At 45.2% G+C, this 12,100-nt stretch overlaps 1 protein-coding gene across 1 annotated transcript in view; it reads right to left on the bottom strand.

Moving 5' to 3' along the window:
* SPAG1 (sperm associated antigen 1) overlaps positions 1 to 12,100 on the bottom strand; it is a 148,216-nt gene that overhangs the window by 54,987 nt on the left and 81,129 nt on the right. The gene's annotated exons all lie outside the window — the stretch shown is intronic.

Raw genomic sequence — 12,100 nt, 5'->3', positions numbered from 1 at the left:
TGTTTGAACCTTTTATCGTTAGTTGTCGAGATGGTTTTCCTCTCCCTCTTCTTCCCCCATACCTGGACAGCTAACGATGCTAGGAATGGCAAGAGTGGTACCCAGGCAAAAAAAAAAAAAAAAAAAAGGGGGGGGGGCGCACAAGGGGGTACACTTCTTTATTAATTATATAGTCTTTACGTTTCCCCGTCTTCCTCTTGCCTCGTTAAACCTAGCCCCCCCTATCACTGGGGCGCTATAGCGCTGATTTATTTGCCTCCAGCCAGTCGGACACTTCCATTGGGTCATTGAAGAAGATAGTCCTACCCAGAGCTACTATTCTAAGGCGAGCCGGATACAAAAGAGCATAGGTGATTCTATATTTCTGGAGAGACTTTTTGATTGGTATAAACTCTGCTCTCCGTTTCTGTAAGTCCGGTGAGAAATCGGGGTATATTGAAACTCTTGCTCCATTGTATGTAATGTCCCCCATCTCCCTAGCTTTCTGTAGCATGGTCATCTTGTCAGTGTAATTAAGCAGCTTTAGTAACATAGGCCTTGGATGCTTCCCTTGCTGGAGTAACTTAAATGGGACCCTATGGGCCCTTTCAATAGAGAAAAAAGGCGAGAAACTATCAGAGCCAAGAATATCCCTACACCAGATTGTTTCCCTAATAGGGGTCATTTAAGTATCATTTAAGGGGGTGTGACCGGATGTAGGAGAGCATGGTGGAGTGAGTGAGCTTGTGTGACCCTCTGCTCTCTCTCCCCGATTTCCCTGCTACTGCCTGGAAGTATAATCGGCTCCTGATGGGCACAAGTCCCGTGTGATACCCTCTCCCTCCCCAACAGCAGCATCTGTAGCCTTACCAGAGTCTGGAGCCTGGTCGCATCCGCGATCTGTGTCCCGCCGAACGCCGCCGCAGCTTTGCCTGTCTGTCTCTCCCTCCCCTAACGTGGCTGCGTCCCCCCCCCTCTTTCTACCCGGAGAGAGGTGGTGGATTGGTGAGGAGGCGCGGCAGCAGCTCGGCTTGTGGAGCCGGAGTAGGGTCGGATGGCTGGCTGAAAACGGGGGAAGCAAGCAAGCCCCACAGCGCACGGAGGTACCCGGAAGTCTCGCGAGATCTCGGGGGGTTAGTCAGCACTGGCGTGGTACGGCGCTCTGTACAGTGAGTGTGAGACTGTGGGCTAACCAAAGACTAAACCGCCCTAGTGCTTTATTGCTTACTGTCTCCTATCCCCCAAAGCGCTGTTGCTGCCAGAGCCCTATTTTGCCTGCTAAATATATATATAAAAAAAAAAAATTTTTTTTTATCTTTCTTCCCTCTTCCCTCTGCTGCCAAACTTCTGGGGGCCAGTGTAATAAGATTCTAGATTCTGCAGGACACATCTCCTGGTCCATTCACTCGCTCCAAAGGAGAAGGGAAGAAAAGAAATAAATCTGCATTAAACTGCTTACAAAGGGGCTTGAGCTATACTTACGGGCCCCATTTGCTCTGTAGCTGGGGACCTGCACCTTGCAAAGACCTTTTTTTTTTTTTTTTTTTTTTTTTTTTTTGCTTTTTGCTTGCGCTACGCCGTGCTTTGATTTTTGTGCATTAAGGGCTACAGCATACAGCCTGTCCCTCAATCCTCAATCCTCCTGCTCCAAGCGGTGCCCATTGGAGTTGCTGTTATCTTGCCCAAATTACATCATACCGCACGATATAACGGCTTAATTATACACAGCAGCGATACTTGCGGACTACTTGTCTCTTGCCTGGCTTCGCCAGTATACGAAGTGTTACTTTACTTTGCCCAACGCCCCCAAACTACAGGAAGGAATGTCGTCCACAAGATCAGTGAAAAACACCCAGGCATCTGCCGCAAAGATGGAACGTTCTGTACAACCTTCTTCAAACTCACCAGCTAAAGGCCAACCACCTACAGTTACAGCTCAACTCAAGTCGCAGATGGGGGCGCCACTTGACAGAAGGAGCCAGGGACAAATAGCCGCAAAACCTAGCAGCACTACCGGTACAGCAGGCATCAAAAACGTGAGTACCAAAGGATCGGGGGGAGAGGTACTCGGGACTGTAAATACATCGATTACTACTGCAGCATATGGTGAAATAGACCCCTCCATGGCTGGCTTGTCAACAGAAGGGGAACCCACTTTAAGAGAGGTTTTGTGCGCAGTTAACTTATGCAAGGGCTATATGGTAAACTTTGACACCCAGTTAAAGAGCTTAAAGGAAGAATTGGTAACCATGAGCCAAGTGCTACATAGGACTGTTGCAAGAACGAACGCGCTAGAGGAGAGGTTAAGCGTAGTTGAAGACACGCTGTTTCCATTGCAGGGGGAACTTAAAGGGCTACAGGTGCTAACGGATCTCCAAGCGGTCAAGCTAGACGCAATGGAAAACAGACTTCGGAGAAACAATGTGAGAGTGGTAGGCCTCCCAGAGCAATGTGAAGGCATAAATCCCATCACTTTTATGTTGCACTGTTCTCAATGGAGCACAAGCACTTGTAGTCCATTTATACTTTGCAAAAATTAGAACATTAGAACCACATTCGTATTTATAGAGAAACTGGAGAGCCAAAGGGCTCCAAGCAGGGGCGGGCTGACAACTCATGGGGCCCCCGGGCAATAGAAGACTATGGGGCCCCTGGGCTTACAGATGGCCACCACACCAGGAGGCAGTGCAGAGGCGGGGCAGCTAAAATCTCAGGATTTTCACATCAGAAGCATGTTGGTTTCAGACATAACAGGGACAGATGTAAAAAAAAAACATAGATTTTTACATAATGTCCCTGGTTTTACTGAGCCTGGCAACCCTGATGGGGCCCCCTAGTGACATGGGGCCCCCGAGTGACTCAATGGTCAGTCTGCCCTTGGCTCCAAGTCGGACTTCGTAGGCAAAATTGGACGAGTAGAATAAAAAAAATTATATTTTATTAGCGAATCATTTACAAACAGATCAAGTATAGGAAGAGTTATAAAAACAAAATATACATAGACACGTGGTGCAAACCGGAGGATGACCACAAATGGACAGCAGCAAGCCCCCGCTGAAGGTCTCATCCATACCTTAGGGCAGACCTGAGCTGGAGGAATAGTCTGCAGGGTCCAGAGCATTACATTCACTATCCTATGATCTTGGTTGCAATGATGTGCAGGCTCAAATAAAAAATAAATAAACTGAAAATGTTTGCTTTTTATAAAAAAAAAATCCCCTTTGTTTGTTTTGGAAAGGTGGAATTGTCCTTTAACTGTAAGGATGGCTGACCCCAGCTAGACATTATCCTGATGTTATAGCATATCAAACTCTAAGCAGGAGATTGGTCTAGGGCAGTGATGGTGAACCTTGCCCCCCCAGATGTTTGACCTACATTTCCCATAATGCTCAACTACACTGCAGATTGCATGAGCATCATGGGAAATGTAGTTCCAAAACATCTGGGGTGCCAAGGTTCGCCATCACTGCTATAGGAGATGACAGATCGTGGTTCCCAGCTTATAGGAATTCACGATCTGCATCTCCTCTCAGAACAGGGACGTGTGCGTTTACACACACACGTCCCTGTTCTGCCTCTCGCGCCCGTGGTCGCAACCCACCGGTCATGAGCATCGGCACCCCCGCTGTGCAGCGGGCACGTGCCCGCTATTCCGCTTAAACGATCCGACATACAGCTACGACGGTTCGCGGATCATGCCGACCTGCCGCAGTATAATGACGGCGGCAGGTCGGCAAGTGGTTAAGGAACCCCTTAGGAACCCTAGAATTTCACTGGTCTAGAAAATCTTCCAGTTATGCCCCTCTCCATAGGAAAAAGAAGGGGGAAACCCTTTGGCTGCACACAAGCTAAACAAACTAAGTAAAAGAAGAAAAAATTATGGCAAACAAATTATTCAGAAACAAAGAAGAAAAAATGCTGGAATTGACAGCTGTAGGCATCAACTGAAAATGACATAAAACCAACACTAATTTGGAAAGCGATAAATGCGTTGATAGGGGAGGATGTGCCCAGAACATCAGCCAGGCAGCTGTGAGCAGCTCACCAAGGTGTATTCCTTTATGGAGGTTTAAAATAGACCAACAGCAGTAAAGGTTTTGCTGAGTCACAGAGGAATTTCGATCACGCTCTCTCCATGACCAAACAAAAAGCACGTGACGTGTCGAGATTATGAGCAACCTCTACTGTAAACTCATCTCCTCCTTACATGTCGTTCCCGAGCCACGATGACAAACATTCACAATAATAAGGAATACTGAAGACACATTCTATACAATCTATGGCCGGTTACACAGAAAACGACTTCCAGGTGTCTTTGTATATGGCCGATTGTGTTAATCTGGCTCAATTCTATGCAGCGTATTCTCAAGAAATAAAGCCGATTGCAACCCAGTTTAGGACAAACATATATTTGTGAAGAGTACCCCTAAGCGACCCAAGGTGGAGACATGTACCTTACTGAGAAATGTGTTTAGTTTCATTCGTTTTTTTCATTTATCGGATCATTCGTTATGATCGGCATACATTATTTCGGATGCTTTGGTATTCGTTCCGCTCCATTCGTTTAGATGTGGCATTCGTTACAACGCATATATTGTAACTTCAGATGCATTCTGCTCAGGAACAGGTACTTTAGCCAAATTTTAAAGGAAATTTCAATAAAAATGTAAATCTAATCTATCCCAAAATAGCTGCTATGGCGCAGAGACCTGAATAGGAGAATTACTGACTTCAGCATTTTTACCTATAAAATGTAATAGTTAATAATAATAACAACTATAATAATTTACCGGCGTATACCGCGCACTTTTTTCCCCCCTTAAAAATCAGGGGGAAATCGTGGGTGCACGATATACGCCGATACTGCTGTTCCCGGGTGCTGTCAAAATAGACTGAGCCGAGCGTACTGCGCATTCGGCTAGGCTACGCTCGGCCACACCTGCAGCCACAGGAGAGGAGCCAAGACAAGCCACGAGGAGCCGAGCGCCGCAGCCTAGAGCCGAGCCGAGTGTAATGTACACTCGGCTAGGCTCGGTTCCGCCCGCAGCCACGCGAGAGGAGCCGAACACCCAGGAAATCCTGCTCCTCTCGGCTTGGCGCCTAATTCAAAAACGAACACCGCTGCAACCCCGGGCAAGGTGCAGATGGACTGGACGAACCCCGGGCAAGGTGCGGATGGACTAGACGAACCCCAGGCAAGGTGAGGAAGCCGCAGACGGACACCTGCACGGACGCCGCAGAGGGACACCCACAAGGCTGGACGGACCCCGCGCAAGGCCGCAGACGGAGGCCGGACAAGGCCGCAAATGGACAAAAATGTAAGGTTTTTTTTCCCCTTAAACTACTTTTTTCTTTAAACTACCTTCCTAAGTTTGGGGTGCGCGTTATACGCCGGCGTGCGGTATACCCCGTTAAATACGGTAATCATAAATAGAAAATAAGAAAAATTTCCGAATGTAATCGATTCGTTAAACTCATAGATTGAATAGTTTTCCATTCTTTCTGATTTTCGCTCTGACAATTCGTTTTCGTATTTATTCGTCAAGAGTCTTTCAGAAGAATACCAATTAACGTGCTGAATTTTAAAACAAATTTGTAACTAAACGAATTGCAAATGTCTACCAGCCGGAGCTGCGCAGGCATACACGAGTTGTGCCGCACTTCATTTATGTGTCTGTGTTGGGTGGGGCCCTGTTTAGTAGAGGTTTGGCACACAATACCAGGCACTATTACCAGGTTTCCCCGAAACATGGTAATGTTTGGCAACAAAAGACAGTCAAGCTTTTTTTTGGGGTAGGTCTTACCATGTAATGTGATGTCTCTCCCCATCTCTCTCCCTGCCTGTCAGGAATCCCCACTGTGAACGGAGTTAAAAGGCTTGTAAAATCCTATAATCCACTTTATTACAGTAGTATATAATGTACAATGCGTGTGTTTCTGTAATATAATTGTGCCAAATACCTCCGTTATAGCACCGCTCTGCGCTTTTGTGACCAGCCGGAGCTCTCTTCCCCACAATTATATCACAGAAACACACACACACATTGTACATTATATACTACTGTAATAGTGTGGATTATAGGATTTTACAAGTATTTTAAACTAGGGCTTATTTTTGGGGTTGGGCTTATATTGCAGCCTTCTTGAAAAATAACGCCTAGTAAGGCCTAGTAAATAAGGCCTAGTACACACGAGAGGATTTATCCGCGGAAACGGTCCGGGGGACCGTTTCCGCGGATAAATCCTCTGGCGGATTTTGATCTCATGGTTGTACTAACCATGAGATCAAAATCCCCACGGAATTCCGTCCGCGGTGACGTGTCGCGCCGTCGCCGCGATGATGACGTGGCGACGCTGTGATATAAGGACTTCCACGCATGCGTCGAATCATTACGACGCATGCGGGGGATGGATTCGGACGGATTGATCCGGTGAGTCTGTACAGACCAGTGGATCAATCCGTTGTACTGGATTCCAGTGGATCGATTTCTTAGCATGTCAAGAAATTTTGATCCGCTGGAAATCCATCCCCGGGGACAAAAATCCGCGGAAAAAGATCCGCTGGATCGTACACACCAGGGGATCTATCCGCTGAAACCGGTCCACGGATCAATTCCAGCGGATCGATCCTCTTGTGTGTATGGGGCCTAGGTCTTAATTTTGGGGTAGGTCTTATTTTCGGGGAAACACAGTATTTATGAAGCCAGGAATGAATGAGATTTGATACAGCCAATCCAAAACCCGAGAGCTCCAGTTTTTAGGCACTCTTTTTTCCATTGCAATAAATTACAATCCCTCCACTCATATACGCAGGACAAAGTTGAAGGATCTAGGTGTGATGCTGGCCACAGCAAGTAATGGTGATCAGGTCATGAACAGGCATATCTAGTAGACCAGTGGAGGGTGGGACACTGACAGGAAGATCCTTGACCAGTGTTAACAGGCAATAAGAAATCTGCTAATCATCTGGGGTGATACCAGACATGTATAAAGGGCAATGACCGATACCTTTTCTTTAACCACTTCAATAACGGGCACTTTAACCCCCTTCCTGCCCAGGACAATTTTCAGATCTGTCACACTTTGAATGACAATTGTGTAGTCATGCAACACTGTACCCATGTGACATTTTTATCATTTTTTTTTCAGACAGATAGAACTTTCTTTTGGTGGTATTTAATCAACGCTGGGTTTTTATTTTTGCTAAACAAAAGGAAAAAAAAAAAAAAAAAGACAACAGTTTTTCTTATTCTCTGTTACAAAATTTTGCAGACAAGTCATTTTTATTCTTCACTGATGTGCACTGATGAAGCTGCACTGATGGGTACTGGTGAGGCAGCACTGATGGGTACTGGTGAGGCAGCACTGATGGGTACTGGTGAGGCAGCACTGATGAGGCAGCACTGATGAGCTGCACTTAAAGCGGACCTTCAGTCATTTTTTCCCATCTTTCCATCTATTAAATCTTCTGCCCTTGTTGTTTTAACTTTGGATAGGAAAACATTTTTTTTCTGCCAGTAAATACCTTATACAGCCCACTTCCGATTTGTCTGGTCATTAGCCTAGGCTCATGACATCATGCACAGCTCTCTCTCCTATGACATCAAATTATGAGTATAGCCTCAGTTAAATCTCATTAATAGAAATATAAAAGTGCCATCATCCATAAGGAATTATGAAAAATTGTACTAAGTGAGCATAGGGTGGTAGTTGCTAGTGCCACCTATACCCTTAATTGGTCGCTCAGAAAAAGCAGGTTGATTGGACTTTCAAAAAGGTACTGATAACAAAAAACAGAAAATAATAATATACAAAGATAATTTATTATACATAAAAATATACTTTGCTGTGGTGGAGGAGCCCTCCTCCACCACAGCAAACCTTGACGGGGCTCCGTCATTTACAACTATTGCTTTGATTGTGGGGTTTGGCTCAAATGATTTTAATCTGTATATTTTGATGTATAACAAATTATCTTTTTATATTATGATTTTCTGAGTTTTGTTATCAGTACCTTGAAAGTCCAATCCACCTGCTTTTTCTGAGTGACCAATTAAGTGTATAGGTGGCACTAGCAACTACCACCCTATGCTCACTTACAATTTCTCACTCTCTCTCCTATGAGTCATAGGAGTGCTAATGGGAGCTGCAGGGTTGCAAAGCTGAAGGTGTGCCTCTGTGTGTCTGTGTAAATCCAGGAAGTGAACAGGCAGCAGCTTCAGCTGCCCACAGTTAAAATGGCTGCAGCCATACTTAGTGGAGGGAGATTTCTGCAGCATATTTGGCAAGTACAGAATCACAGTATATATAAAATAATATGCAAAGTGGTTGGAGGGAAGCTTCACAATGGGAAAGATGTTTGTATTACAAATTATATGAGAAGACTGCAGTTCCTCTTTTTGTTTACATGTGATCAGCATGGTAAAGGGCCACTATGATTGGTCCCTTACCTCGATCTGTGATCAGCTGTGTCCAAAAGGACACAGCGGTCACAGAGCACACCCGATGCGTTCCTCCCAGAACAAGAGAGCAGCGCTATAGCCGTCTTTTGGCTATGCCACGATATCGAGGTAGTTAAATAAAAAAGGAACAATGGACGCCAGGAGGGATCAGTTTAAATTAGTGGGAGACATGACCCCAAGGGGAAGATGGGAAATAAGCAAGCCATAGATGGTTAGAATCTCAGATGGTTCAGGCAGAAATTCGATCCATCTACGAGCAGGCAACCAGTATGTCGGGTTTGCTAGCATGCAAATATAGCCACTGGCAATAACTATTGTGTTGAACCGGCAGGGATGACTTTGCGGGAGGGATTCCTCCATCAAACACTGACTGTGTTGATGGGAAAATCAAGTGATTTTCGGTCATGCAGCCCGTGATTGCAGGAAAGATAATCACATAATCTATTGCCTGTCTTAGAGGAAAGCAATAATAATTTCCAAACTCCAGCTAACACTTTACAGCAGTTACAGCAACAGTTTTCTTTTCTTCGTTTGGGCTAAAGGTTTTACATAAATAAATGAAAGCTGATCAGAGCACCCCATCAGTGTTAAATGGTTTTTGCAACCCTCTAACTGCCCCTTTTACTGGACAGCTTGGTCTGCAAGACCCCTTTCACACTGGGTAGTTTTGCAGGCGCTATTGCGCTAAAAATAGCGCCTGCAAACCGACCTGAAACAGTCGCTGCTGTGTCTCTAGTGTGAAAGCCCCGAGGGCTTTCACACTGGAGCGGTGCGCTAGCAGGAGGTTAAAAAAAGTCCTGCTAGCCACATCTTTGGAGCGGTGTGTATACCGCTCCTGCCCATTGAAATCAATGGGACACCGTGGCAATACTGCCGGCAAAGCACCTCTGTGGAGGTGCATTGCGGCGGTTTTTAACCCTTTCTCGGCTGCTAGCGGGGGTAAAATTAGCGCCAGAAGAATAGCGCCAGAAAATTGGCGGTAACGCGCAGCTAAAAATAGTGGCGCTTTTAACGCAGACGCCGCTCCCGCCCCAGTGTGAAAGGGGCCTTAAAAGGAAGCTAAAAAAAAACAGACTTAGACCCCTTTCACACTGAGGAGTTTTTCAGGCGTTTTAGAGCTAAAAATAGCGCCTAAATACCACCTGAAAAACTCCTGCCCTGCAGTCTCAGTGTCGGTACGCTAGCAGGATCGCTCCAAAAGTCCTGCTAGCAGCATCTTTGGAGCAGTGAAGGAGCGGTGTGTTTACCGCTCCTCCACCGCTCCTTCCCATTGAAAGAGGCGCATTACGGGCGGTATTAACCCTTTTTCGGCCGCTAGCAGGGGTTAAAACCGCACCGCTAATGGCCGAATACCGCCGCAATTCCGACGGTATAGCGCCGCTATACCGTCAGCGCACCTCCAGACCCAGTGTGAAAGGGGCCTTAATGACAGGATTACCAGGTGAAAATGAAGGGAAAAAAAGGATAAAAAATAAAAAATGAATGCAGCCGCCACATAGAAGGATTGGTAACCTGCAATAGATTACATTTTTGTTGTTGGTTTTAATACAAGAAAAGAAAATTAAGAAAAACAAAAACACATAAAAGCATTTGTGTTTACAAAGGGAAATGCACTGGAAAAAACAGAGAAACTTGCTTTTCCAATGTAAAACATTTACCTTAGAAATGCAAATGAACACAACGCCTGATCCTAGTTACAGATAGAATTACATTATTTGCTATGCATCCTGTCTGCGCAGCACAGGACATATTTCTGCAGTATAAAGCAGCACACTAATAATGTATTTGCGGGTGTTCAACATAAATAGTGGCCATGTCACTGAAGCAAGACAGGGAGGGGGTGCGATGTCAGATGTTGGCTCTCAGAAGAACACTTATCTTTTCTGCAAATGTTTACAGATTAAGATTGGATGCTGAAGGTCCAATGGGAGCCATGATTTCCTAAGCCAAAACTTCAATCAACTCTTATATGATTGGCTCGTTGCTTTTCCCATGAGATACAAATCACATTTCAGGCCTCCCCTACATGAGATAGATATATATATATATATATATATATATATATATATATATATATATATATATATATATATATATATATATATATATATATACACACACACACAAATATATTTCCAATACTCAATTTTTTTAGTAAAATAACTCTTTTGGTGAAATGGAAACGGGCAGGTGGAGCAGATAGACCTTACACCAGCTTAGTAAATGTGGTGCAAGCCACTCCGGACAGTTCCCTGCACCGTTTTTATGGCGCGGGAAGCCTAGTGGATTCCCCGGAATGCTTCCATGCACGCGATCAGAGCCATAATCCTGAAACCACTCAGTCCCACATATAGGAAGGAGTATTTTGGTGTAATTTACAGTATTATGCATGTAAATATTTGGGCTAAGGTTTACATGTGTATAGCATACAGCCTAAATGCACTCTATTGGAGCCTCCTGCCTTCTACCAATGAAAGACAATAGGAGGCAGGCAGCTCAAGCTACCTAGTGTCCTTTGTTGCTAGGAGGAAGGTGGCACTCTAAGCCGTGGCTGCTGCCAGCACGTGAATAATATTGCCTTATCAGCAGTCGTCTCTGGCGCTAGTTACACACAATTGAGGTTTACATGTCAGCACTGAATGAGTCATTCATATGGTGGTAAAAATGACGAATAACTGAAAGATGCTCCGCCCACATTGTTGCCACAATACAAATGGCTCGAGCACATTTTCACTGTATGCTTGTAAACATTCCAGAAACATTTACATGCATACAGATGTTGGACAACATTTTACACAGGATCCTGCTACCAGCTTCTGGCAGAAAGATCCAACATCAATAGGCGCATTTTATAATGCGTGAATGAGCCCTTAGGGCAGTGATCGGGGCTCAAGTCCTGCGGGAACGGAGTTTCTGCACTTTTTTCACAGCAGGAACGCAGTTCCCTTTGCAGGACTAGAGCAGCCGAGCCGCCTGAGCCAATCCTTCACTAAGCGGCGATGCCCAGCTCAAGTCACTGTCAGGGGCAGGCGAACCTTAGTAATCCTTTATGTTACTGGCCGCTTCCTGTATATGGATTCATCAAGTAGTGTGCAGGTATTCCGTCACTTCCTCGATGCCGCAATGTCTCCTGGGAGCTTTTGTCATTGTTCCCAGGAGACATTGTGGAGGTCTGCCGCGAGTTATCGCGGGATTTAGAAAGAACTTGCTAAATTTGAATACCCGCACACTACCCGATGAATCCATATACAGGAAGCGGCCAGTAACATAAAGGATTACTAAGGTACAGTGTATCGGAAAAAAAAAAAATAAATGCGTTTTACACCGTATCCAAATTCGCATAACATGCGAGTGTGACCGGCTTTCAATGGAACCGGTTCACACACATCCGGGGCGGCTGCAGTGCAAATGTGAAAAGGGTCCTGTGCGTTTTTGGGTCCGGTTCAGGTGTGAAAAATGTGTACCTGAACTGGTGAACACAAACGCATAGGACACCGGACTGCAAACCACAGCTGGACCTGTGTGAACCCAGCCCAACTCCCTTTTATCATTTTTAAAAGTCTTACCCAAGTGCAAATACCACAAGATGCCTCATGTCACCTTTTTTAGCCAGAGAAACTTCTATGTGCCTTTCTTTGTTTTTTCGCTTTCTTAATGGG

The sequence above is a fragment of the Rana temporaria genome, chromosome 5, assembly GCF_905171775.1.
Source record: "Rana temporaria chromosome 5, aRanTem1.1, whole genome shotgun sequence".
NCBI classification, from domain to species: domain Eukaryota; kingdom Metazoa; phylum Chordata; class Amphibia; order Anura; family Ranidae; genus Rana; species Rana temporaria.
This window is presented reverse-complemented; position numbering and strand designations above follow the sequence as displayed.